General features: G+C 35.9%; 1 protein-coding gene across 1 annotated transcript in view; it reads right to left on the bottom strand.

The window, feature by feature from the left end:
- Positions 1-14,948, bottom strand: part of LOC115214842 — a 206,426-nt gene extending 191,478 nt beyond the window's left edge. Inside the window, exon 1 of the mRNA XM_036505572.1 lies at positions 14,449-14,948. The gene's annotated coding sequence lies outside the window, so the exon portion shown is untranslated. The remainder of the gene's footprint in view (positions 1-14,448) is intronic.
- Between the last annotated feature and the right edge of the window lie 11,915 nt (positions 14,949-26,863).

Below are 26,863 nucleotides of genomic sequence, written 5' to 3'. Positions count from 1 at the left end.
GTTGGCCTCTGAGCAGGTAGCACTATGACAACTTTCTCTGTCATAGTAAACGCCTTCCTTCCAAGCATTATTGTAAACAGCGGAATAGAGCTAGAATGTTAAAACTTAGTGCGCATGCACTGCAGAGTTCAAGGTCAATCTGTGCCAAGCGGCTTCACTCTGTATGCTTTAGTTTCGTTACTATAGCAACAGTCTGGATACTTATTGATCAGACCTCGTATATTCACAACGTCCATTACATTGAGCTTCTTCCAGAAGTTTCGAAGTGCATGTTTATCCTTTCTATCAATTTCTTTCATAAGTAGTTTAAAAATTCTCCTCGGATAACATACCTCGAAGTTAGCTATCACACATTGATCCATTGGCCGGAGCAAGAAGTTGTATTCTTGAGCGTATGTATCACTATCACATTGCAAAGCTCATTTAAGTTAAATTGGGTGACTGATGCATCATCTATATAAAGCATTGGATCTCAACCGGGAGATTGAGATCCATATGAGTTCCTGAGGGTCCATATAAGATTTTACGGGATCCACGCAACAAAATGGTAAACTGGAGATCCACAATAGTATTTTAAGGGCTCTGAAATAATTTTGCATTATAACGGTATGTATTGCAAGTAAAAACTAGGTTTCTTTCTTTAACATTTTACATAGTTCACCTACACAAGTTAATGTGTGAAAAGCAAAATAGGAATTTTGAAAGAACTTTCTATACAACTAGTTTTTAAACATCAAATGGCTATGGGCGTCCCCCAGAATAAAATAGCAATCAAAGCGGTCCATAGATTTAAAAAAATGGTTGGGAATCCCTGATATAGAGCAATGCTTTGTTGGAAATATGTCTAGTACAAAGTGGTTAATAAGCAGACTCGTTAGCACGCCAGGCAAAATGCTTAGCGGCATTTTGTTCGTCTTTACGTTCTGAATTCCGCCGTGGTTGACTTTGCTTTTCATCCGTTCAGGGTCGTTAAAATGTGTACCAGTCGATCATTGGAGTCGATGTTATCGATTTAACCCCTCTCCCGAAATTGCTGGCTTTGTGCCGAAATTTGAAATCAGCATTATGTCTGTTACTGTACCTTTCTACAGGAGGACAAAAGATATTTGTAAATCTCTCTTTGAAAAGGCTTTTAATCATCAACGTTTTATTTGAATACCAAATCAGATGTAAATTAAACTTAGCGTAATCCTTGAAAGCCTTTGAATTTTCAGATTGAATCACGAATGTGGGCCTTAATTTCATATCTCCAGCGGCATTTCTTTCCAGAAGAAGAATCAGATGATTTTTGGAAACTTTAAATCCTGATATTTATTGCCTTCTTCTCGAGAAATATAAGTTCTACATAAATGTACAGATATGTATACGCATATAGTGCGTATGTCTATATATTAATGTGTGGGGGGGTTTTACTTGTTTCAGTCATTAAACTGCGGCTATGCCGGGGCACCGCCTTGAATTTTAGTCAGATGAATCAACCCCAGCACATTTTTATTTTAAGCCTGGTACTTATTCTATCGGTTTCTTTTACTGAACTGCTAAGTTACAGGGATGTAAAGACACTAACATCAGTTGTCAAGCGGTGATGAGGAGTACATACACACACACAGACACACATAATGTGTTTTAATATTTTGCTTAGGCATCACGATACAAATTACCTGGTGTAGAATTCAATATACGAATGTTTCTGAACAAAACGTTAGTCGAGTATAGAGCGGTAATGAGAAAATGAGAGGATAAAGGAATACACGAACATCATATGAACATTATTAGCCTACGGCTGTTTCTACTTTAGGATGCAGTAACTCCTAGGTGAGTGCTTCAGTGACACTTTGCAACCATTTCCTGTCTTCTATGGATACTTACCCAGTTTTTAGGCTGTTTCCACAACTATCCCGCGTTCGAAATTTACTTTGTTATATCTAGGGAGAGTCTTTAGACATAGCAAAATTTATTTCAACATAAAGAATCCTGCAAACGAAACTTACTTTATTTTTGGTAAAATACCAGGATCCAACCTACTCGACACTTCTAAGTTTGTTTATCTAAAATGGATAAATAGATAGATAGATAGATAGATAGATATGGCGGGCTTCTTTCAGTTTCCGTCTTCCAAATTCACTCAGAAGTCGTTGGCCGCCCGAGGCTACACTTAAAGACACTTGTTCAGGGTGCCGCACTGTGGGACTAAACCCGGAACTATATAGGTGGGAAGTAAACTTCTTAAAACACAGCCACGCCTGTGCCTTACATAAAGTGTGTGAGGGAAGAAGAAAAACATAAAAGTAACCAATTCCCAAAAATTGAGTTTGTTCCAGCCTATTGTTTGCGTGTCTTTTTATTTCGCAGCCCCACTTTATCTCTGGAAAAACATGGCTCGAAACGTCAAAATTCTCGTAACACGCGCATCATGAAAACTTTAACTGTCCACATGTCATGCGTTCATATCTGTATCAATATTGTTTTCCTCTTTTTAACAACACGTTTCCATCTCCCCGTCTTAACCAGTCAGACTATGATTACTTTCCCGCTAAATATTTGTATATGACTGAATGCTTCCTCTCACTCTAATAATATCAATTACTAGAAATAAGTAGATATTATTTTTATAAGTTAACAATCCCATTTTATTGACGTCTGCTTCCATATTTTTTATAATGAACACGTACTATTAATGAGGCTATTCTTTAGTGCGCGTGTTCTGCAGAACGATAACGTACGGATTTCAAACTATATATATGATTTACATATATATATTATATATATATATATTATATATATATATATATATATGACATACATATACGTATATGATATAAATATATATATATGATATACATATATATATGATATACATATAAATATGATATACATATATATATGATATACATATATATGATTTACATACATACATACACACACACACATTTACACATATATGTTTATCATATATTTATTATATATATACAGGTATATCATATATATTTTTACACGATAGACCACTGGAAGCGAAAATTTCTATTAATTTCCTTTTCCGTTCGATATGATTAAGTATTGTAAGTTTTTGGATAATTTTCGGATTCTAAAAGTTGGCACTTTTTTTTATTGCCGACGAGGGGCTGTGTCAGCGCAGTAGATTTTGAAAAAATTAGGATGTATAAACAATAGGCACATAGTTTATTGCCTCGTGTTTTATATATTTAATCTAAGGTGTACCTGTTGACGAAGATTTCACCTAGCGAATATTATTTATTTGCTAAAAGAAAATCAGAAACCAATTTGTCCCCCACCATCGTTTGACAACTGGTGTTGATGTGTTTACCTCCCCGTAGCTTAGCCGTTTAGCAAAAGATATCGATAGAATTAGTTCCGTACCGAACAATGAGTACTGGGGTCAATTCGTTCAGCGAAAAATAATTGTTCGTGGCGGTGCCCCAGCATGGCTGCAATCTAATGACTGAAGCAAGTAAAAGATAAAAGATATGTACACACACACAAACTCTCACACGGGTGAGTAAGAGAACGAAAAGATACAATACAATATGGTGGGAGTTACATATATGTGTCTATACAACTTTAATAGCAGTTTGACTCAGATACACATGACTTGAGGTTTCGTGGGCGCGTAAGAGGCGTCCATTTTATCAGGTATCACTCATCTAGTATTCAATGGGTCCGACCACGCAACTTCAAGTCATGAGCAGCTGAGTAAAATTGTTTTAACACACACACACACACATTTTACATTATTTACATTTGACGGATATTTGTCCTCATCTTGTTTGTTGTTAACACAACGTTTCGGCCAATATACCCTCCATCAAGTGTCTTAGGGAAATTTCGAACTTGGGTTCTCATACCTAAGGTATTTTTCGATGTTATTTATTATTATTATTATTATTATTATTATTATTATTATTATTATTATTCAGGTTACAATAATAATAATAATAATAATAATAATAATAACATCGAAAAATACCTTAGGAATGAGAACCCAGGTTCGAAATTTCCCCCAAGACACCTGACGAAGGCTGGAGGGTATATCAGCCGAAACAAGATGAGGACAAATATCCGTCAAATGTAAATAATGTAAATAATATACATAATTCCTCATCTCTTAAATATAGAACTGTAACACACATTTTAGTTTGTATTTCTATGAGGTCAGCTTTGCTTTTGGTACATCAGCGGGGGGTCATAAACGGGATGGTATATGCTATGCCAGGTCTAAAAATATCCATGACACGCCATATATATCACGACAGCATCTCTGCGATTCGATCAGGGGTTAAAGAACCAAAGCAAAGCAGAGCCAATGTATGCATCGATGAAGTCATACAAATACTGTTGTGATATACGGCCAGTCTGGGGCATTTCGTATATCTGGAGGAGTTCGTCCTCTTCCGGTATGGCCACAAGTGATCTCTTCCAGAAGAAATAAGAAGAGAGAGAAAGTGAAGTATCGAGAAGTATAGTACCTGCTATGCTATCTATTGAACACTGGTAGAATGACAAAGATAGTTGACCCCAGCGCGATTTGAACTCAGAACGGGCAGTAGAGATCCAGAATGTTTACCACACGGTAGAGCAATTTATCCCAACAGAGTAACAACTCGAGATTAAAATGGTATAGTTTTTTTTTATTGTTTTCCTTGTTTCGGTCATGTGACTGCGGCCATGCTGGAGCACCACCTTTAATCGAAGAAATCGACCCCACGATTTATTCTTTGTAGCATATATATATACACATATATATACATGCATATGTGTATATATATATATTATATATATATATATATATATATATATAATCCCCCGATGGTAACATTGATTTCAAGGCCTTCCCAGATTAGTGACTGGTTATTGAAAGACATTTATAGATTGCAAATTTATTCTGCCCAGTTACCTATCGGTATAGTGGTCATTTGCAAACTCCAGAGGTGACACTTTCATTTCCCATTAGCCCTCACGTCATACAGTTGTTAATGTTTGAGTTGGGTCACGCCCTTCCAATTGCTATAGATCCGTAATGCATCATACAGCTGTGTCTGTCACCTGTATGGTGAGGAATCCTTCACTGGGGAGTAGTAACGACTAGGATAGGGTAGCCGACTGCTTATTGTGATCATTCGTCTTTTGGTTTCCTGTAGGTTTGCTCTCTTTTACAAACCCAGTGAACATACATATATTTCCTATTTCAAAGAAATTCGAACAATACATATAAGACCCAAGTTAAAAAGATTCTCAACAATTCAACTTCTCTGGTTGACATTATGACACCCACCCCCAATAGGGGCCTTAACTCCCCATTTTAGAGCTCCATGACCTCCATTTTTCAGGAGCAAAATCCTTTTAACATGTTCCATAAGACTGGAATTTTGGAATCTGCGCATAAAGATCAAAGTATGGGATACATATGTCATGATTAGAATTTTTTAGGGTGTGTAAAGAGGGAAAGATCCATCATCTGCAATTTTGATGAAATTCGAATCATAGGTATTCCAGTTCATTTGAGAAATATAACAGAAAAGTCTAATCCTTCAAAATGCATGTAACACGAGCAACGCCGGGTATCTCTGCTATTACATATATATGTGTGTGTGTATGTATGTATGTATGTATAATTTGTGTCAAGGACCTGTAATCCTTTAAAGGGTTGCTAGCATCCTAAGTTCTCTGGTTTATACCAGTGTTCAGTGAAAACTAAAAATATTAGTTTTGCATTGATATATATACACAGGTATTTAAAATATTTGTGAATGTGATACACGAGAGGGCTGAAAAGTTCCTGGCTTTAAGGGTGTCGCCAAAGGCCTGGTTGGAGACCCAACCTTCCGAGATCTTTTACAGGGCTTAGAAACACTGAAGGACCGCTGCAATAAGTGTGTGAATCAGAGAGGGGAATATATTGGATAAAATCATAATCAACTGATCCTCCTGTATTTTCTTTTACTCAAAGTCAGAAACTTTTCACCATCCCCTCGAATGTGTGTGTGTGTGAACACATACATGCATAGATGCATATACTCGAATGAATGTATATCTCGTTTAAAAGTCGACCGTAGTTTATCACCAGCAATTTAACATTTGCTGGAAGAGGAATTAATCTTTATATATAAAAGAGAGGTTGTGTGCTGCCTGTCTCCTACGATTTAGATTCCTAACTACTCCCACATTTTGCGGTGCAGTTTAACCAAAACCGGGTATCTTATAGTCGTGATTCATATCGAGCCCTTCTGGGTATTAGCGCGCGTCTACGATGAGTCTACGATTAAAAAAAAAATTACCATCAATTTTTTACATTTTTAATGCATTTTTGGCATATATAAGGGAAGTAACTCTCTAAAAATTTATTATTAAATCTCAGAACGTAAAAAGCTACAGTAACACCCCCCCCCCTTTGTGGTTAGCCATATTGAGATGGCTATTATACTTTACATCTCTAAAAATGCTTATATAGTTATTTCCCTTACAAATCCGAGCAACGCCGGGCGATACTGCTAGTTTTGCATAAAATGTTACAGTAAGAAAATAACGTTTCTTTTTCATTTTCTACGTCTGGATGTACAATTCATACAAACATTATGCTACGTATATTTCAAGTTCATTATCGAAGCATCGTTACTATTACTGAAGTATAATTAACGTGATACAAAAGATATCACGACATCGTTTTTTACAAAGGTTAACCAGTACAACTCACACTATTTACCATATCTCTGAATGGATAGTATTTACCAGTGCACAATGCTTCATCATCTTACAGTTCGTTGATGGATAATTATAGTAAACCAGTGTTGTTGTTGAATAAGCGACGGAAGGCAATACCGCTCAATACAATGACGTCACAGTTACTAGTGTTACTGTTGACTGTTTCTATCAGCTATAACGGTCGAAAATACTATGAGAAAAGTCAAGTCATTGTCGGTCACAATCTCACTTTGTAGAACAGCTGTAACAGCACTTGTGATTTTTTTTCTTTTGTCATTTTTTAAAAATCTTTATTTCTGTTGCTGAGTTTGGATAAAGGGCAGGCAGGAAGGAAATGCTCATGACCTTTGCAGGGTTTCCAATACCGATGAGCTTCATGCTATTAATGATTCGTTTGAACCCTTACCTGTCGTGTGTATCACACGTGATACACGGGACGTATTTCCATAGTATCCATGCATTATATATGATACATATTCCTTTTTTTTCCCCACCTTTCAGAGTAACTTGGGAATTATGAAAGGAAAGCTTTATGTTACTCAAAACCAGCCCCGGTATAGCGATTTCAGATTACCCCCCCCCCCACCGAGGGTAGTTTGAAATCGATTTCATGTTACTTCTTACGATTTCAGATTACCTCCACTTAAAATCCTTCCCTAAATGTTCGTCACCGTGATAGCAAATAGAGAGATAATGGGTGAACCCATTAAATGTATGTGTTGACATTTATTATGTGTGCGTGTATGCGTAACGTACATTTGTAAATTAAAGAGAAAGTAATGTAAATCAGAGAGAAAGTCAGGGCTTTCATTTAGATGGAGTTTTCACTTAGTCACTTAAAGCTGAAGAAATTTGAAAGATGCATATCCAGAATGGCTACACAGGACAAAGCTGATATCATTAATTCGATATTTGATTATGTTGTTGACAACAAATATGGACCCCATATGTCCAAAAACGAAAAGGCAAACCTACGTAGACTCTCTAAGCATTATGTTGCACGGAGTGGTCAACTCTACTATCGTCACAGAGCAGAGAGAGAGCAACAAATTCTGAAAATGAATATCGAAAAGTCTTGGTCATTCGCAATCCGGATGAATAGAAGAGTATTATTTCATGTATTCACATGGACTGTGGAGATAGTGATACAGTCCCTTGCTTGGGAAGTCATCTTGGTGTCGACAGAACAAGGGCTAAAATTTTGGAGAGGTTTTATTGGGAAAATGTGGGGAAAGACACGAAAGAGTTCGTTTTGTCTTGCGATCGGTGTCAAAAAGTGAACCCTGTTCGCAAAATTAATGTTTGAGAGCTTCATCCTGTTCCTGTGCCAAATGAAGTGATGGCCCAAATATCACCAATTTACCGAAAACAGATGATGGTTATTGTTGCATTGTTTTTGCAATGGATTACTTTTCCAAATGACCTGAAGCTCGACCTTTGAAAGTTCACACAGCGGAAAGTATGCGAAAGTTTCTCTTTGAGGATGTTATTTGTCGACATTGCTGTATAAAAATTCAGATAAATGACCAAGGAAGAGAATTCTTAGAGTGTCTGCAGAACTACATAAACTGTCAGGAACAGCAGCACATTTGTTGAGTGCTTATCACCCTCAAGCAAATGGCCTCGTGGAGCGACAGAATCGCACCATAAAAGATGCTTTTATCAAATCCCTTGAGGACCGTGGCGACCGGGTTGAATGCTTACCAGTAGTTCTGTTTGCGTATCGAACACCCAAACATTCTTTAACACATTATACCGCGATTCAAATTTTATACAATAGGCAAGCTACACTTCCAGTCAGGGCCGGATTAAAACCCATCGAGGCCCTAAGCAGTTGAAAGATTTTGGTGCCCCCTTAAAATATTATGTAATTCAAAATATAAATAACAACAAACCATAAAATAATTTCTTATTTTTCAAAACGAAACAAAACAGTAAGAGGGAAAATAAAGTTATTTATATTTGAAAAGTTTCCTCCTACTTCTTTGAATTGCGAAGTCTTCGATCAGCTCCTGAAAATTAATCTGATGTAACACATCTTCATCTATACTTAGTAGAGATAAAGGAATCCCGAATATTATTTTAGCAAGTTTAAAATTATTTCTTTTGTGCCGTAAATCATTTACCATTTCTGTGGTGCCCCCTCCTTCCCTTGATGCTCTAAGTACGTGCTTATTTTGCTTAATGGTTAATCCTGTGCTGCTTCCAGTTGAACTACAGCACAACTCAACTGTCAAAGACCAGGACAGTTTTGGAAATGATCAATCTATATCCAGAAAAATTTATGTTATGACAGCTATTCGGGACAGTTTGATTTCTCGATTTGCTTCCGATATTAGAATAGCTCAGTCCGTTCAAAAAGAACAATACGATAGAATACACGAGCAACAGCAGTTCAGTATTGGAAATAAAGTTCTGCTCAAAAACCTAATTCGAGAGGACAGAAAGGAAAGACATTTTACGGAACGCCGCACAGGTCCTTACACTGTTGCAGAAGTTTGTGGCAAAAATACCTATCGACTTTCAAATAACAATAAACAACAAGAAAGATATAGTGAGCAACCAACAGCAAGTAAAAAACAAATTATGAAAATCAAGATACCCAAGCTCCAAACTAAATAAGAAAAAAATCCTGCAATGATGTTTTAACGTATATAAATACATCTCGTTACCAATTTAAAGTATATAAACAAATTTCGGTTTGTAGATAAAACATATATCCTCCTTCAAATCAATCTCATGTTACATTCTGTCAGCTCAACTCAGTCCACTATAAACAACACCCATCCGCTACATATCTACAGAAAAAAAAGGGTGATCGGATCATGAGAGTGGTGGTTGTTGGCTGAGGCGGCTAGTAGAGGAGAGCGAGGGATAAAACCGAAATCCGGTGAACAACAAAATTTGATTGAGAAATAGCTCCATCTTATACATTGTGCGATGGTGCGATCAGAAAGAATGCTACCAATTCAAGATGTGATTTTGGCTTTAGAATTCATCGTCATTTTATGAGTATAGTCATCTCAGAAAAAGAAAAAACAAGTTTTCAACAACATTGAAATTGAAAGTAATTGAAATTACTGAGAAGTCAAATAATCTGAAGCTGTGTGTGTATGTGTGTGTGTGTGTGTGTGTATGTGTGAGTGTGTGTGTGTGTGTGTGTGTGTGTGTGTGTGTGTCCAAGAAAACTGGGAGAGCGCGGAGAAAGATATCGAACAAACTTCACACAATGGCCTTGCAAGATACCATAACAGGAAGTTTCCGAGTGAGTTTTGGGAAATTAAAATGGAAAAGGTTAACTCTAGAGCCGCCCAAATCCACATGCAAAAGATATTAAGCAAATAATGGTGGAATTTTGATTTTAAAGAAAATGCCAAATTATGCATGAGACGATATGATTTAATACTTGAGCAGAGAACGAAGACAGTACAAAATAATAATAATAATAATAATGATAATGATAATGATAATAATAATAATAATAATAATAATAATAATAATAATAATGCCCCGATGCAGTACCAGACAGTGGCTCTCATGGCTGCTGATCTTAACTGATTGGAAGTGTTATCATGTACATTGTTTTGTCTTGGTGTAAAAGATGGGCTACAGCAAATACTCTGCTCAGTAACACAGATTTGCTTGTCAGTTGTTTGACCTTAACCAGTTGAGCATGTCCCTTAGTGGCTGACGATATGTGCATCTCTGATCACGAGCAGAAGTAGTGGGGGAGCATCATAGCCGTGTGTCGAAAGGAATTCTTGGAGGTTTGGATAATTCACCTCTGGAAACATGGGTGGTTCGTTCAACATCCTTAAACAATCCTTATTCAGGGACCTTTTGAGCGGGATGGGCTACTTGACCAGAAGAAAATTCTAACTGGGTCCCACCTGCAAGGTTATGCGCTGGTTATCTTGATATGAGATCACCAAGTCGCGCACATAAGGTTGTGATGCATGTGCCTGGTGTACCCTTATCAGACAGGTAGTCATGATGGGTATACTGGGCTTCGTATATTTGTACCCTAGTGTCATTTTGATGGCATGCACTGCTCTCTCACTCAATAATAATAATAAAACTGAAGTATGTTTTTAAGAGAAAACTTGTACCAAAGGAGGAATTTCCGAAAGGAATAATAGTATAAGTAGAATTTATAACTTGACGAACAAGAAAATGAAGAGTTAATTCGTTTGAGATCAGTAAAAGATACAGTTAGTGAGAAATGTTGTTGATAATGTTTCATCATAATAGACTACAAGTCTTTAGCAATCATTAGATGTTAGTATCAATAAACCAGTTAAGAACATGATGAGGGTGAAAAAGAATAATTGGATGTGTGATGGAAAAAAATTATAACGGAAGGAAGGCAGTATGCGAGCTCCATCGCTGCCTCTGGTTTGTGAATGGATCGTTAATTCACGGAAGGAAATAAATGACATTATTATCTACTCATTCAAGATATGAAGAATTTTGAATGCATTGAATGATACAGAAGATAAATACCTGTGAGATGATGATGATGATGATGCGAGAGTTGTAGATGATGTACAACCGACCTTATAATTATGGACATCAATGATGAACGAGATCCATATGATAATTATGAAGATTTATTCACTAGTGAAGACGCTGAACAGTGCAAGTCTATAGAATTTTAATGAACGTTTGTGTTTTAAACGTTTAAGATTTACCACATAACTGTAATTTAGAACCATATTATGTTTCTCCTTCAATTTCCAATGCATAAATAAAGCTTACGAGTTCATTTTCATACACCGTATTTATCATATTCATTTTAATATTTATAACTTTAAACTACATTGAATTACCCAATTAGAAATATATATTCAGTAGTGAGTTACAGTGCTGTGATGAGCATGACGGCAATGAACGTAGCCGATCAAGTATGACAGCAAGTATAAATATTCATGAATTTATCCATGGCCATATTTACTTGGGAAGATGCGGTGTTTTGATGTTTATACTGGATAATTATTAGAAATGTGTGGTTACGTTATGTTAATATGATGAATAATTAACGAGAAAGAATTATCTAATAATGTTTATTAATACTAAACATTTCCAATGTACATAAGGTACAACTTGTTATATGTATGTCGTGTGTGAATCATGAAGTAAGGAATCAAAAAATAATTTCTTGATTACAGTTAAGGCAGCGAGCTGGCTGAATCGTTAACACAACGGACAAAATGCTTAGCATTTCATCCGTCTTTACATTCAGATTCGAATTTCGCCGAAGTCGACTTTGCCTTCCATCTCTTTCGGGGTCGATGAAATAAGTACCAGTTTCACACTGGGGTCGATGTAATCGACCTACCATTTCCCCTAAAAATCAGGCCTTGTGTCTACAATAGAAAGATTATTATAGGCCTTGTGGCTATAATAGTTGACTGTTACAACAGATGTAATCTCTTAGAAAGTTGAGTTTCGAGAGACACACGGCCTACAGCTGCAATATGAACATATTCTCCAAGAAGGTTAGTTGAACTCTATGGTTTTTATAAGCTCGACAAGATGTTCTAGAATGATCTATAGACCCTATTGTTAACGAAAATTAAACTTTCCTTTCTTTTTACTATCACCGCCTGTCACCAACTGACATTGCAAATAATTGGCTGGATACCAGCAAATATAGAACGACTGTTCACCAGTGATATTTATGTATATTACTAAATATACTGCTATTATTAGACAGCGATTTTGGCTTTTGAACTTAAACATCCCAGGTTCGAATTCGTGGAATGCCATCTGCTACAGAAGTATTACTAAAATTCATTTTACTGCCGGTATGTTACCTTGAATTTCAGCCCCTTATCTGAGTGTTGCCTAAAAATGTGCGTGTGTGTGTGTGTAAATCTCTCTCTCTTTCTCTCTCTCTCTCTCTCTCTCTCTCTCTCTCTCTCTCTCTCTCTCTCTCTCTCTCTCTCTCTATCTATCTATCTATCTATCTATATATATATATATATACATATATATATATATAGGACTTATTCTTTGTAAGCCTTATACTTATTCTATCGGTCTCTCTTGTCGAACCACTAAGTGACGGGGACGTAAACACACCAGCATCGGTTGTCAAGCGCTGTTGCGGGGGGGGGGGGGGACAAACGCGGACACACAAACATATACATATATATACGACGAGCTTCTGTCAGTTTTCATCTATCAAATCCACTCACAAGGCTTTGGTCGGCCCAAGGCTATAGTAGAAAACTCTTGCCCAAAGTGCCATGCAATGGGACTAAACCCAGAACCATGTAGTTGGTAAGCAAGCTACTTACCACACAGCCACTCCTGACCCTACCTATATATATACATAGGAGTGGTTGTGTGGTAAGCAGCTTGCTTACCAACCATATGGTTCTGGGTTCAGTCCCACTGTGTGGCATCTTGGGCAAGTGTCTTCTGCTATAGCCTCGAGCCGACCAATGCTGGTGTGTTTACGTCCCCGTAACTTAGCGGTTCGGCAAAAAGAGACCGATAGAATAAGTACTGGGCTTACAAAAGAATAAGTCCTGGGGTCGAGTTGCTGGATTAAAGGTGGTGCTCCAGCATGGCTGCAGTCAAATGACTGAAACAAGTAAAAGAGTAAAAAAGATATATATATATATATATGTATGTATATGTATATATATGTTCCTACAGCTGGATGCCCTTCCTAACAATAAAAATGTAAAAACAGTAAAAGACAGAACAATGAGAACAAAACAGTAAAACAAACGATGAGGGCTGTAAACCAAGATGATGGAAAAATTATTCTGAAGGCTTAAGGAGACAGCTTATGAAAGAGACAGGATAAGCTGGCCTGGTCTTGGTGAAGAAAGCAGTCGGAAAGATGGCTTCCCTCTGATCACGTGTCAGAGACGAGAGAGTCAAGAAGGAAGAGTAAGAGAGATGGAACTTTGAAGGAGAGAGGAGAAGAATAGGGAGGGATGAGAGAGAAAACCAGAAAGGATGAAAAACAAAGGGAGGGAGAGATAGACAGAGAAGAAATAGTAAAGAAGAGTGTTCATCATAATTATTAAGATATATGTATGTATATGTGTATAAATCATTATATATATATATATACATACATTTATGTTTGCAAGTTTCCTGATGTGAAATCATGTGTTGAAACAGATATTGTTATATTTTGGGATGGACATATTTTTTTCTTTTTGCCAATTAACCACACACACACACACACACACTACATACTTGTTCTTCAATACAGCCTGACTATTCTTCTGATTTTAGTGTCTTTTGTCATACATCCTGTGACCTCTTCATCGACTCTCCATCCCACATGTCTCCTCCTGTCCATTTAGTCACATGAGATGGAGAGTTGCTGATGAGGTCACGGGATGGGATGTGTGACAAAAGATTTCTGACAAAGGACACTAGAATAAGAATAATAATAAAGCTGGAGTGAAGAACAAATATATAGTGCATGATTTTATTTGGTAAAATAATAAAATGACCATCCCAAAATGTAACAATGTGTGTGTATGTATATGTGTGTGTGTGTATGTATGTATAAATGCTATATATATATGTGTGTGTGTGTGTATGCAGCACTGTTTGTTTGGCAGGTTTTCTATGGTTGGATGCCCTTCCTGATGCCAGCCCTCACCTGTTTCCGAGTGACATCTCTATATTTACATAAATTATCTTGCCCCATGATGTTTCAATTGTTTCAATACACAATATAATTTCTATAACACATACCTTAACAATACTGGTCTCTTTCTAGTCTCCTCTCTTTCTTACTTTTTATAACTCTTCTACTTTGGTCTGTATGTCTGTGGTCAGCTTTCTGTCTTTCTTCAGATTCTTCTCAATTTCTCGATTCAATTTGTCTTCAACTGAAAATTACAGACTGCACAGATTCTTCAGTTTCCTTTCTATTTAATGCCAGTATTTGTTTTGTCTAGCTTCAGTGAATCCTCGAATCTCTGTTTTTTTTTATGCTTCCTTTTTTTTTTTTTTTAATCTATTTTTGATTTCTTTCTTGTCGTATTTTTGAATCTGATTTCTATCAAGTTTCTTAATCTCACTTCAATCTATCTTGAACTTTTCTTCAGTCTATCTTCTGTTTGGCTTCTGCCACTCTTCGAAACCTGTGTTCAATGTTTCATCAAAGCTTGTCTATAGTATTTCTTCGAAATTTGTCTTCAGTATCTTTTCACAATCTGTCGTTTTCAGCTTGTCTTTTAGATTATCTCCGAGAGAAATCTAGTTTCTTTTTGAGAGTAACAAGCCATGAACCCTTATTTATATAACTATAAACGTGGATATGCGTGTGTGTGAGTGTTAATATTTTTAAGTGATTGCATGTGTGTATATGTATGTGAGTGTGAGAGAATAAATGTTTCTAAGAATATACATTTACATATATGTGATAATGATAAGATACATATATGTATATGGTTTGGGTATATGTGTCTGATATTACTGTTCATTGTGTGTTTGTGTTTGTGTAATCAATTAAACACATGGAACTGCATAAAAATAGAATTCTCCAACAAAAACATTCACTACCCATCCTTAAATCAAATGACTTTCTTCTTAACCTTAAATCTTATAGAAGAGAAAAGGCTGTGGTGTAGGTGGTAGTGGTAGTGGTAGTGGCAAATATAAGGTGGTGGTAATGGTAGTCGTGGTTTTGGTGGTGGTGGTGGTGGTAGTGAAAGTGGTGTTGATGGTAGTGGTGGGGTGATGATGACTGATAAAGAAAGTCAAATTGAGTTCTGTCATAGATTTCCTAATTACAGTAATCAATGTTGGTAAATGGCAGAGGATGAATCAAACTTGAGCTTTTAACAAATTACCCAGATTAATAGCTGATTCCCATCAACTTTGCTCTTTTCTTACCTTTTTTGTTTTTGTTTTTAAAATAAAAATTGTTGAATTTATTTTATATTATTTTATTTCATTTTATTTTATTGTAATTTATTTTATTTTTTATCTTTTTGCTGTACATTATTATTATTATATTATTATTATCATCATCATCATCATCATTATTATTATTATTATTATCATCATCATCATTATCATTATTATCATCATTATTATTATTATCATCATTATCATTATTATCATCATTATCATTATTATTAATTTGTATATGTGTGTGTGCATGTGCATGTGATGTTTTTTTCTTTTCTTTTCTTTTCTAGGAGTGGTAGATGGAATGGGTTATTGTTCCAGTGGTATATGATACAGGAAGAAAAAGAAAGAAAGCAATAAGAATTTGATGAAGTAGGTGGTGGTGGTGGTGGTGGGAACAGGGGTTGTAATATGGGAGAGTGGCTAGACTAAATTTAGTTTTTCAGATCATTTAGCCTCAGGTCTATCCAAATCAATCAGATCTATTATCAAAATGCATTGAAGTTGTGACTATCCCATTTTTTGCTCTTTCTTTCCTTCAGCCTAGTATGACCTGTCTAGAAATTACATTATCAAATGTCTCCTTATGGTTTTTAAAACTGTAAGGTGTAACATGATTGAGATTTGATTGCTATTTCTAGTAAGTCAAGAGACCATGTACAACCTCCCTTATCTTTTTTTTGTTTTTGTTTTTGTTCTTTTCAGATTTCAAATCACACTTTAGACAATCTGACTTTACTTGCCACTTACTACTTTTACTATTGACTGTTCTTTATGAAATACCTGTAATATTCTTGGGATGAAAACAGTTATCTAATTTGGCTTTAAGTATATTTACAAGTACTTCACATATGTAATAAAAAATAAAATCATAACTAGATACTATTCTATTGATTTTCTACAAAATACTTAGATATTATCTCTTAATAGTCTACAGTTGTTGTTGCTTAGCCCCAGGTCAACACTGGTCAAGTAGACTTATGATGATATGTATCCAAGCCATTGAACAATCTATTGTTTTGTACAATGGCAGGGTGATATTTGAGAGGCTGCTATTTCTGCTTAAAGATACCATGTTGCAGAATAAACCAGAAGTAAACAAAAAAAAGTCTTTTCTTTTATCATTATCATCATCATCATATTCATCATGTTCATCATCATTATTACACCACGATCATCATTATTACAAGCTGGCAGAACCATTAGTGCTGCGGATAAACTCTATTGAGGTATTTCCTCACATTTATTTACATTCTGAGTTCAAATCCTATTATGGTCAACTTTGCCTTTCCAGGCATCAATAAGATAAAATACCAGTCAGATACTGGGGTTGATATAATTGACTAAACCTCTTCCCTTAAAATTGCTGGCTTTGTGCTAAAATTTTGAAATACTTAGCTCATTAACTATGAGATGAAGGTACTAGGTGAACTCTTAGAATCATCAACATGGAATTTTATTTTGTGTGTGTGTGTGTGTGTGTGTGTGTGTGTGTGTTCAAATGGCATTAGATAAAGAAACTAGTGGTTGTCCATTTGTCAGAATTTACTTCTTGAAAATCTTACCCAGGAAAAGCCTGTGACTAGTGGTGTAGTTTCTGAATGGGCTTGAACTCACAACTACCAGCTAACAAGACAGTATCCAATCATGTTAATGGCTGAGCCCTACAAGATGGGAGGGAAACAGTTTTAATATTGGAGTAGGGGGTAGGACTTCTTCTTCTTCTTCTTCTTCTTCACAAACTCTAGTCTCCACTCCACCACCATCATCATCATCATCTTCCCTGCATTGTCGTTGCCGTCATCTTTGCCATCATCATCATCAGATGCCAACTTATATAAGTTTTTTGAGAATTTAAGTAATTTCAAATTTAAATGAGGGAAAAATTTCACCCAAACGTAGGGCCTCCTAAAGAAATTTATCAAAGTAACACAAAACTGTATGGTGGGCCCTGGAAGGGAATAGTATTTTAGAATTCAAAATATTGTGAGATTTTTCCATGATTTTAGGGATTGGTGAGGCAAATAGTCATCAATGCTCTTTAGCCTCTCCAGGCACCAAACCTACATGCCTGCCAAACCCTACTCTTGGAGAGGCCCTGCCTATGGGCAAGGATCTTCTCACGCCTACTGTTCTGATCACATAGTGTTAAAAATATCAGTTAGTCATTCATCAAATCGCATATGATCTTAAAAACAGGAAGGAGATTCTGATACAGAAAGGTAGCTTCTAATATAAAAAAGGGGATTGTCACTCACAGACTACACATCTGCCCATTTTGGGTTCCACCAAGAATAAAGAACCACTAACAAGACAGTATTATTATTTCTCATAACAACTGGGCCTCATGGAAGTAATGCGGCTGATGTCAGGTTCACATAATTAGCATCCATACCGGCAGCATGTAAAAACACCTTTTAAGCATCGGGCCTTATTGAAACAATGGCAAATGACCAAGACCTTTGGCAATATGCTGTGCTTGAGTAGAAGACTCATCAAGCCAAGTGAAATTGTCATCGTGACAAACACAGGTGTTGTGTAACTGGCACCTGTGCTGGTGGCACATAAAAGCACCCATTGCACTCAGGCTGGTTCGCATTAGGAGGGACATCCAGCCATAGAAACCATGCCAAATCAGACGAGAGTCTGGTGCAGCCCCTCAGCTTACCAGCCCTGGTCAAACTATCCAACACATTAAATGATACTGCTGCTGATGATGATAAGTTATCTCTACTTTCTCATAGTTTTTATGACAAGTTAGATAAACTGATTAGACAGAAGTAGTCAGATTGGAACTTCTTGGCTGCTCTGAATGGACAATAGCTACCAAGTGACATGGATGGTGGATCTTCATTTTCAAGGCTACAACAATAATGATACAGCTGACTCAGACACTGAAAGCTATATCATTACCATTTATATGAGTCTGAAAGCTGTATTATTGCCATTATTATTCTATGTTGCAATAGTTGCATGAGATATATATAGATATATCTATATATGCATATACATATATCATCATCGTTGTCATCATCATGTAAAACCTGTTTTCCATGTTACCGTAGGTTAAATGATTTTATATATAGGCACAGGAGTGGCTTCATGGTAAGTAGCTTGTTTCCCAACGACATGGTTCTCGGTTCAGTCCCACTGTGTGGCACCTTGGACAAGTATCTTCTGCTATAACCTAGGGCCAACCAAAGCCTTGTGAGTGGATTTGGTGGACCAAAACTGAAAGATGCTCGTCCTACAGAATACTTAGATATTATCTCTTAATAGTCTAGAGTTGTTGTTGCTTAACCCCAGGTCAACACTGGTCAGTTAGACTTATGATGTTCAAATTCTATCACAGTCAACTTTGCCTTTCTAGGCATCAATAAGATAAAATACCAGTCAGATACTGGGGTTGATATAATTGACTAAACTTCTTCCCCTAAAATTGTATTTAAATACTTAGCTCATTAACTATGAAATGAAGATACTAGGTGAACTCTTAGAATCATCACCATGGAATTTTATTTTGTGTGTGTGTTTAGATGGCATTTGATAAGGAAACTAGTGGTTGTCCATTTGTCAGAATTTACCTCTTGAAAATTTTACCCAGGAAAAGACCTGTGACTAGTGGTGTAGTTTCTGAATGGGCTTGAACTCACAACTACCAGCTAGCAAGACAGTGTCTACTCATGTTAGTGGCTGAGCCCTACAAGAGGAGAGGGAAACAGTTCTAATATAGGAGTAGGGGGTAGGATTTCTTCTTCTTCTTCTTCTTCTTCTTCTTCTTCTTCTCCTCCTCCTCCTCCTCCACCTCCTCCTCCTTCTTTTTTCTTTTTCTTCTTCACATACACTAGTCTCCACTCCATCATCACTACCATCATCATCATCATCAGATGCCAACTTATTTAAGTTTTTTGAGAATTTAAGTAATTTCAAATTTACATGTGGGAAAAGTTTCACCCAAATGTAGGTCCTCCTAAAGAAATTTATCAAAGTAACACAAAACTGTAAGGTGGGCCCTGGAAGGGAATGGTATTTCAGAATTCAAAAAATTGTGAGATTTGTCTATGATTTTAGGGATTGGTGTAGCAAACAGTCATCAATGCTCTTTAGCCTCTCCAGGCACCAAACCTACATGCCTGCCAAACCCTTCTTTTGAAGAGGCCCTGCCTATGGGCAAGGATCTTCTCACGCTTACTGTTCTAATCACGTAGTGTTAAAAATAACAGTTAGTCATTCATCAAATCACATATGATCTTAAAAACAGGAAGGAGATTCTGATACAAAAAAAGGTACATTCTAATATAAAAAAGAGGATTGTCACTCACTGACTACACACCTGCCCATTTTGGGAACCACTCACAAGACAGTATCATTATTTCTCATAACAAGTGGGCCTCAAGGAAGCAATCCGGCTGATGTCAGGTTCGCATAATTAGCATCCATACCGGTAGCATGTAAAAAGACCTTTTAAGCATTGGGCCTTATTGAAACAATGACAAATGACCAAGACCTTTGGCAATATGCTGTGCTTGAGTAGAAGACCCATCAAGCCAAGTGAAATTGTAGTCATGACAAACATAGGTATCGTGTAACTGGCACCTGTGCTGGTGGCACATAAAAGCACCCATTACGCTCTCATTCTGGTTCGCGTTCGGAAGGACACCCAACCATAGAAACCATGCCAAATCAGACGAGAGTCTGGACCAGACCCTCAGCTAACCAGCCCTGGTCAAATCATCCAACCCATTAAATGATGATGCTGCTGATGATGATAAGTTATCTCTACTTTCTCATAATTTTTATGACAAGCTAGATAAACTGATTAGACAGAAGTAGTCAGATTGGAACTCCTTGGCCCCTCTGAATGGACAATAGCTACCAAGTGACATGGATAGTGGATCTTCATTTTCAAGGCCACAACAATAATCATACAGCTGACTAAGACACTGAAAGCTATATCATTGCCATTTATATGAGTCTGAAAGCTGTATTATTGCCATTATTATTCTATGTTGCAATAAACTAAGTTATGTTGCAATAGTTGCATGAGATATATATAGATATATCTATATATACATATACATATATCATCATCGTCGTCATCATCATCATCATCATCATGTAAAACCTGTTTTCTATGTTACCGTAGGTTAAATGATTTTATATATAGGCACAGGAGTGGCTTCATGGTAAGTAGCTTGTTTCCCAATCACATGGTTCTCGGTTCAGTCTCACTGCGTGGCACCTTGGGCAAGTATCTTCTGCTATAACCTTGGGCCAACCAAAGCCTTGTGAGTGGATTTGGTGGACCAAAACTGAAAGATGCCCGTCCTACAGAATACTTAGATATTATCTCTTAATAGTCTAGAGTTGTTGTTGCTTAACCCCAGGTCAACACTGGTCAGTTAGACTTATGATGTTCAAATTCTATCACAGTCAACTTTGCCTTTCTAGGCATCAATAAGATAAAATACCAGTCAGATACTGGGGTTGATATATTTGACTAAACCTCTTCCCCTAAAATTGTATTTGAATACTTAGCTCATTTACTAGGTGAACTCTTAGAATCATCACCATGGAATTTTATTTTCTGTGTGTGTGTGTGTTTAGATGGCATTTGATAAGGAAACTAGTGGTTGGCCATTTGTCAGAATTTACCTCTTGAAAATTTTACCCAGAAAAGACCTGTGACTAGTGGTGTAGTTTCTGAATGGGCTTGCTTGAACTCACAACTACCAGCTAACAAGACAGTATCCAATCATGTTAATGGCTGAGCCCTACAAGAGGGGAGGGAAACAGTTTTAATATTGGAGTAGGGGGTAGGATTTCTTCTTCTTCTTCTTCTTCTTCTTCTTCTTCTTCTTCTTCTACTTCTTCTTCTCCTCCTCCTTCTCCTCCTCCCCCTTCTTCTTCTTTTTCTCTTTCTTCTTCACAAACACTAGTCTCCACTCCATCATCATCATCATCATCATCCCTGCCATTGTTGTTGACGTCGTCTTTGCCCTCATTATCATCATCATCATCAGATGCCAACTTATTTAAGTTTTTTGAGAATTTAAGTAATTTCAAATTTACACGTGGGAAAAATTTCACCCAAATGTAGGTCCTCCTAAAGAAATTTATCAAAGTAACACAATACTGTATTATGGACCCTGGAAGGGAATGGTATTTCAGAATTCAAAAAATTGTGAGATTTGTCAATGATTTTAGGGATTGGTGTAGCAAACAGTCATCAAGGCTCTTTAGCCTCTCCAGGTACCAAACCTACATGCCTGCCAAACCCTTCCCTTGAAGAGGCCCTGCCTAAGGGCAAGGATCTTCTCACGCCTACTGTTCTGATCACATAGTGTTAAAAATAACAGTTAGTCATTCATCAAATCTCATATGATCTTAAAAACAGGAAGGAGATTCTGATGCAGAAAGGTAGCTTCTAATTCAAAAAAAGGTAGCTTCTAATATAAAAAAAGGGGATGGTCACTCACTGACTACACACCATGACTAAAGAATCACTTACAAGATAGTATCATTATTTCTCATAACAATTGGGCCTTATGGAAGCAACGTGGCTGATGTCAGGTTCGCATAATAATCTCCCACACCGGTAGCATGTAAAAAGACCTTTTAAGCATTGGGCCTTATTGAAACAATGGCAAATGACCAAGACCTTTGGTGATATGCTGTGCTTGAGTAGAAGACCCATCAAGCCAAGTGAAATTGTAGTCATGACAAACACAGGTGTCGTGTAACTGGCACCTGTGCTGGTGGCACATAAAAGCACCCATTGCACTCTCATTCTGGTTTGCGTTAGGAAGGACACCCAACCATAGAACCCATGCCAAATCAGACGAGAGTCTGGTGCAGCCCCTCAGCTAACCAGCCCTGGTCAAATCATCCAACCCATTAAATGATGCTGCTGCTGATGATGATAAGTTATCTCTACTTTCTCATAATTTTTATGACAAGTTAGATAAACTGAATAGACAGAAGTAGTCAGATTGGAACTCCTTGGCCCCTCTGAATGGACAATAGCTACCAAGTGACATGGATTGTGGATCTTCATTTTCAAGGCCACAACAATAATCATACAGCTGACTAAGACACTGAAAGCTATATCATTGCCATTTATATGAGTCTGAAAGCTGTATTATTGCCATTATTATTCTATGTTGCAATAAACTAAGTTATGTTGCAATAGTTGCATGAGATATATATAGATATATCTATATATACATATACATATATCATCATCGTCGTCATCATCATCATCATCATCATCATCATGTAACACCTGTTTTCCATGTTACCATATGTTGAATGATTTTATATATAGGCACAGGAGTGGCTTTGTGGTAAGTAGCTTGTTTCCCAACCACATGGTTCTCAGTTCAGTCCCACTGTGTGGCACCTTGGGCAAGTATCTACTGCTATAGCCTTGGGCCGACCAAAGCCTTGTGAGTGGATTAGGTGGACAAAAACTGAAAGAAGCCCATCTTATATATATATATATATATATATATATATATATATATATATATATATATATATATATGTATATGTATTGTGTAGTAATGACTTATGTCCCTCTTAGTGTGAGGCATTTATGTGTAATAATGCCCTCTATACAATATAAATTAATATTTTCAAAGGAAAAAAATTATTTTCGAATTTTTTTCTCTTACGAGGTTTTTCACGCTAACTACCTGATAATTTCTTGTTAAGATTCCTTATTAAGAAGTTATCCTTAATTGTTAAATTTATTCCGAAGAAAAACTTTTCCTACCCGACATGCAGTTCGAGAAAGCCCGCCATTTACTGAATATATGATTTATAAACATTTCCATGTGCTTCGCCGGAGAGAGCAGATGTCTGTTCGACTTCGCCAGGTATATTGATCGTTTATTTATGATGTGTTCAGAATCAGTTCTACTGATGATCATAGACGTATTTGATGCGTTAAGTGTGAAATCACAGGTGATATAGAACTAAATTCATTTTTTAAATGTCTTGCTTTGAAAACTGCATTAGGTACGATTAGTGAAATTTTGGTAGTAATGACTTATGTCCCTCTTAGTGTGAGGCATTTATGTGTAATAATGCCCTCTATACAATATATATGTATTTATATGTTTGTGTGTGTGTCTGTGTTTGTCCCCCCCCCCACCATCGCTTTGACAACTTATGTTAGTGTGTTTATGTTGCCATCACTTAGCAGTTTGGCAAAAGAGACTGACAGAATAAGTACTGGGCTTACAAAGAATGAGCCTTAGGATCAATTTGTACGACTAAAGGCGGTGCTCCAGCATGGCTACAGTCAAGTGACTGAAACAAGTAAAAGAATGAAGGAAAGAAAGAATATATAACATCATCATCATCATCATCATCTAATGTCCATTTTCCATATCCACATGGGTTGGAAGGTTTGCCAGGAGCTGACTAGCCAGAAGACTATACCAGGCTTCACTGTCAGTTTTGGCAGAGTTTATACAGCTTGAAAAAATGTATATATATAATATATATATATATATATATATATATATATATATATATATATATATATATATATATATATATATATATATATATATACATGTATATAAATATATATACATGTATATATATATATATACATATACATATATATATACACACACACACACACATATATATATACACACACACATATATATACATATGTATCTGTATGTATGTATATATATATATTATATATATATATATACATATATATATATACATGTATATATACATGTATATATATATATATATTATATATATATATATAATATATATATATATATTATACATACATACATGCATACATAATATATATATATATGTATATATATATATATATAATATATAATATATATATATATTATATATATATATATATATATATATATATATATATATATATATATATATGTATATATATATATGTAAATTTATAAATGTAAATTTATAAACGTGTAGGATGTATATCTTTATACATATATTATATATAATATATACAGCCTTGGCCAAAAGTATTAGGCCACCTCAATGTTTTGGAGTTCTGTTGTCCCAATGTTAATGAAACATCGTCAGAGCTCTGTGCAGACTTCAACAAGGCAAGTACTTCACAAATATCAACCAGAACTGTTTGAAGAAGGCTTGTAGAGTACAGTCAGAAAGTCTGTAAAGCCAGCAAGAAGCCATGGGTTTCTGAAGCAAATATGGAAAAACGTCTTCTGTGGGCCAAGATCACTCAAATTGGACCAGTGAGCAATGGTCAAAAGTCATATGGTCTGATGAAAGTAACTATGAGGTAAGATAGTACATGTATTCAATCAACATATAAACTTAATGTAACTGGTTTGTTGTTTTTTGCCCAAAATATATTAAAAAAATGTATCCAACATAAAGCTAATATTTTTCATGTTTTTAGTCAGGTTTTTTGTACATGTGGTGCAACTTTCATGTGTCGCAGACTTATGGAAGCATTTAAGGTTGAATGTCTGGTACCAACCATAAAACATGGGAGTGGTTCTAATATGGGGTGGGACTGAATGTCTGCCACAGGACCTGGGGAAATGTTTTTATGTCAAGGAAGGATAAACTCAGCTACCTATACTTCTATGTTATCAGATATTTTAGAGCCATCAATTGCTAAAGAATACTCATCAATGGTTTGAGACACAGGCTATTGTTCCCATGGACTGTCCCACTCAAAGTCTCGATCTAGATCCAATCAAACACAAATGGGGAACTCTTGGTGAAGCTATCAGGAACTCAAGAATTGAAAGAAAAGAATATTTGTACCAAACGTTAAGAGAAGAATGGAGTAAAATTGCACCTGGCACCTGCAAGAAACTAGTTGATTCAATGCCTAACCACATAAAAGCGGTAACTGATGCTAAAGGAGGGTCAGCCAGATATTAAAACTAATGTATATTGAGAAATATACCATAATCTACCATGTGCACGAGTTTCATTAACATTGAGATAGCAGAGCCCCAAAACATTGGGGTGGCCTAATACATTTGGCCAAGGCTGTACATATACATAATACACACACACACACACATATGTGATTGAGTTAGTGGGAGAATAGGGTAGCCATGCATGAATAAGATGTGATTCAACTATTCACATGCATGTATCTATTATGTTAATAAAAACATAAAAAAGTACAAAATACATATGCAACAAAAAGGAAAGCACCATCCCAGATATGTTGCATTTGAATAAGGCACTTAAAACAGTTTTTACCAAAAAGATAAATAAATAAATGAATGAATAGATAAATAAATAAGGATAATAACAACATTGATGATGATGATGATGATGATGATGATGATGATGATAAAAATAATAATAATAATAATAATAATAATAATAATAATGATTAATAATAATAATAATAATAAGAAGAAGAAGAAGAAGAAGAAGAAGAAGAAGAATCTGAGAGATTTTTGTATAAGTTACTTTTTTTCTTGCTATCCCTTTCTCAAATTTCTATAGTGCTCTTAGAATAACTTTAGGAATACGATGTCAACTAGTACAGATAAATTAGTCTGTAAAATTATCATTCATCTACAATTTGGAATTAAACATTTACTACAGTGTTATGTAGTTAATATATCCATCCATCAATCCATCCATCCATCCATCCATCCATCCATACATACATACATACATACATATGTATATGTAGGTGCAGGAGTGACTGTGTTGTAAGTAGCTTGCTTCCCAGCCACATGGTTCGTGGTTCAGTCCCAATGCGTAGCATCTTGGGCAAGTGTCTTCTACTATAGCCTTGGGGTGACCAATATATATATATATATATATAATATATATATATATATATATTATGTACTGTTGTTTCTGGGGAGAGTCATTCTCTTTTAGTGTCTTATAATTTAACACACTAACTGATAAAATTTCCACTTATTTCTTTTTATTTTTCTAAAATTTTCATTGCATCTTGCAACCTTTTCAACGAACTCACATGAAGAATCTTGCAAACCAAATCCAAAAGCGAAATACCTATATATATATATATATATATATATATATATATATATATAATATATATATACATACATATATATATATACATAAAGTTAATCCAAACAAGAAAACACCAGAAAAAAACACAGCAACGTGAGGACGTGGAACAATTAAAGTATTATTTGATGCTCAGGAAAGAAGGGAAGGAGGGTTTAACGTTTTGAGCGGAGCTCTTCATCGGAAA

The sequence above is a fragment of the Octopus sinensis genome, linkage group LG1 (assembly GCF_006345805.1).
Source record: "Octopus sinensis linkage group LG1, ASM634580v1, whole genome shotgun sequence".
Classification (NCBI taxonomy): Eukaryota; Metazoa; Mollusca; class Cephalopoda; order Octopoda; family Octopodidae; genus Octopus; species Octopus sinensis.
Note: the sequence above shows the minus strand (reverse complement) of the source record. Positions and strands in the feature narration are given on the sequence as shown.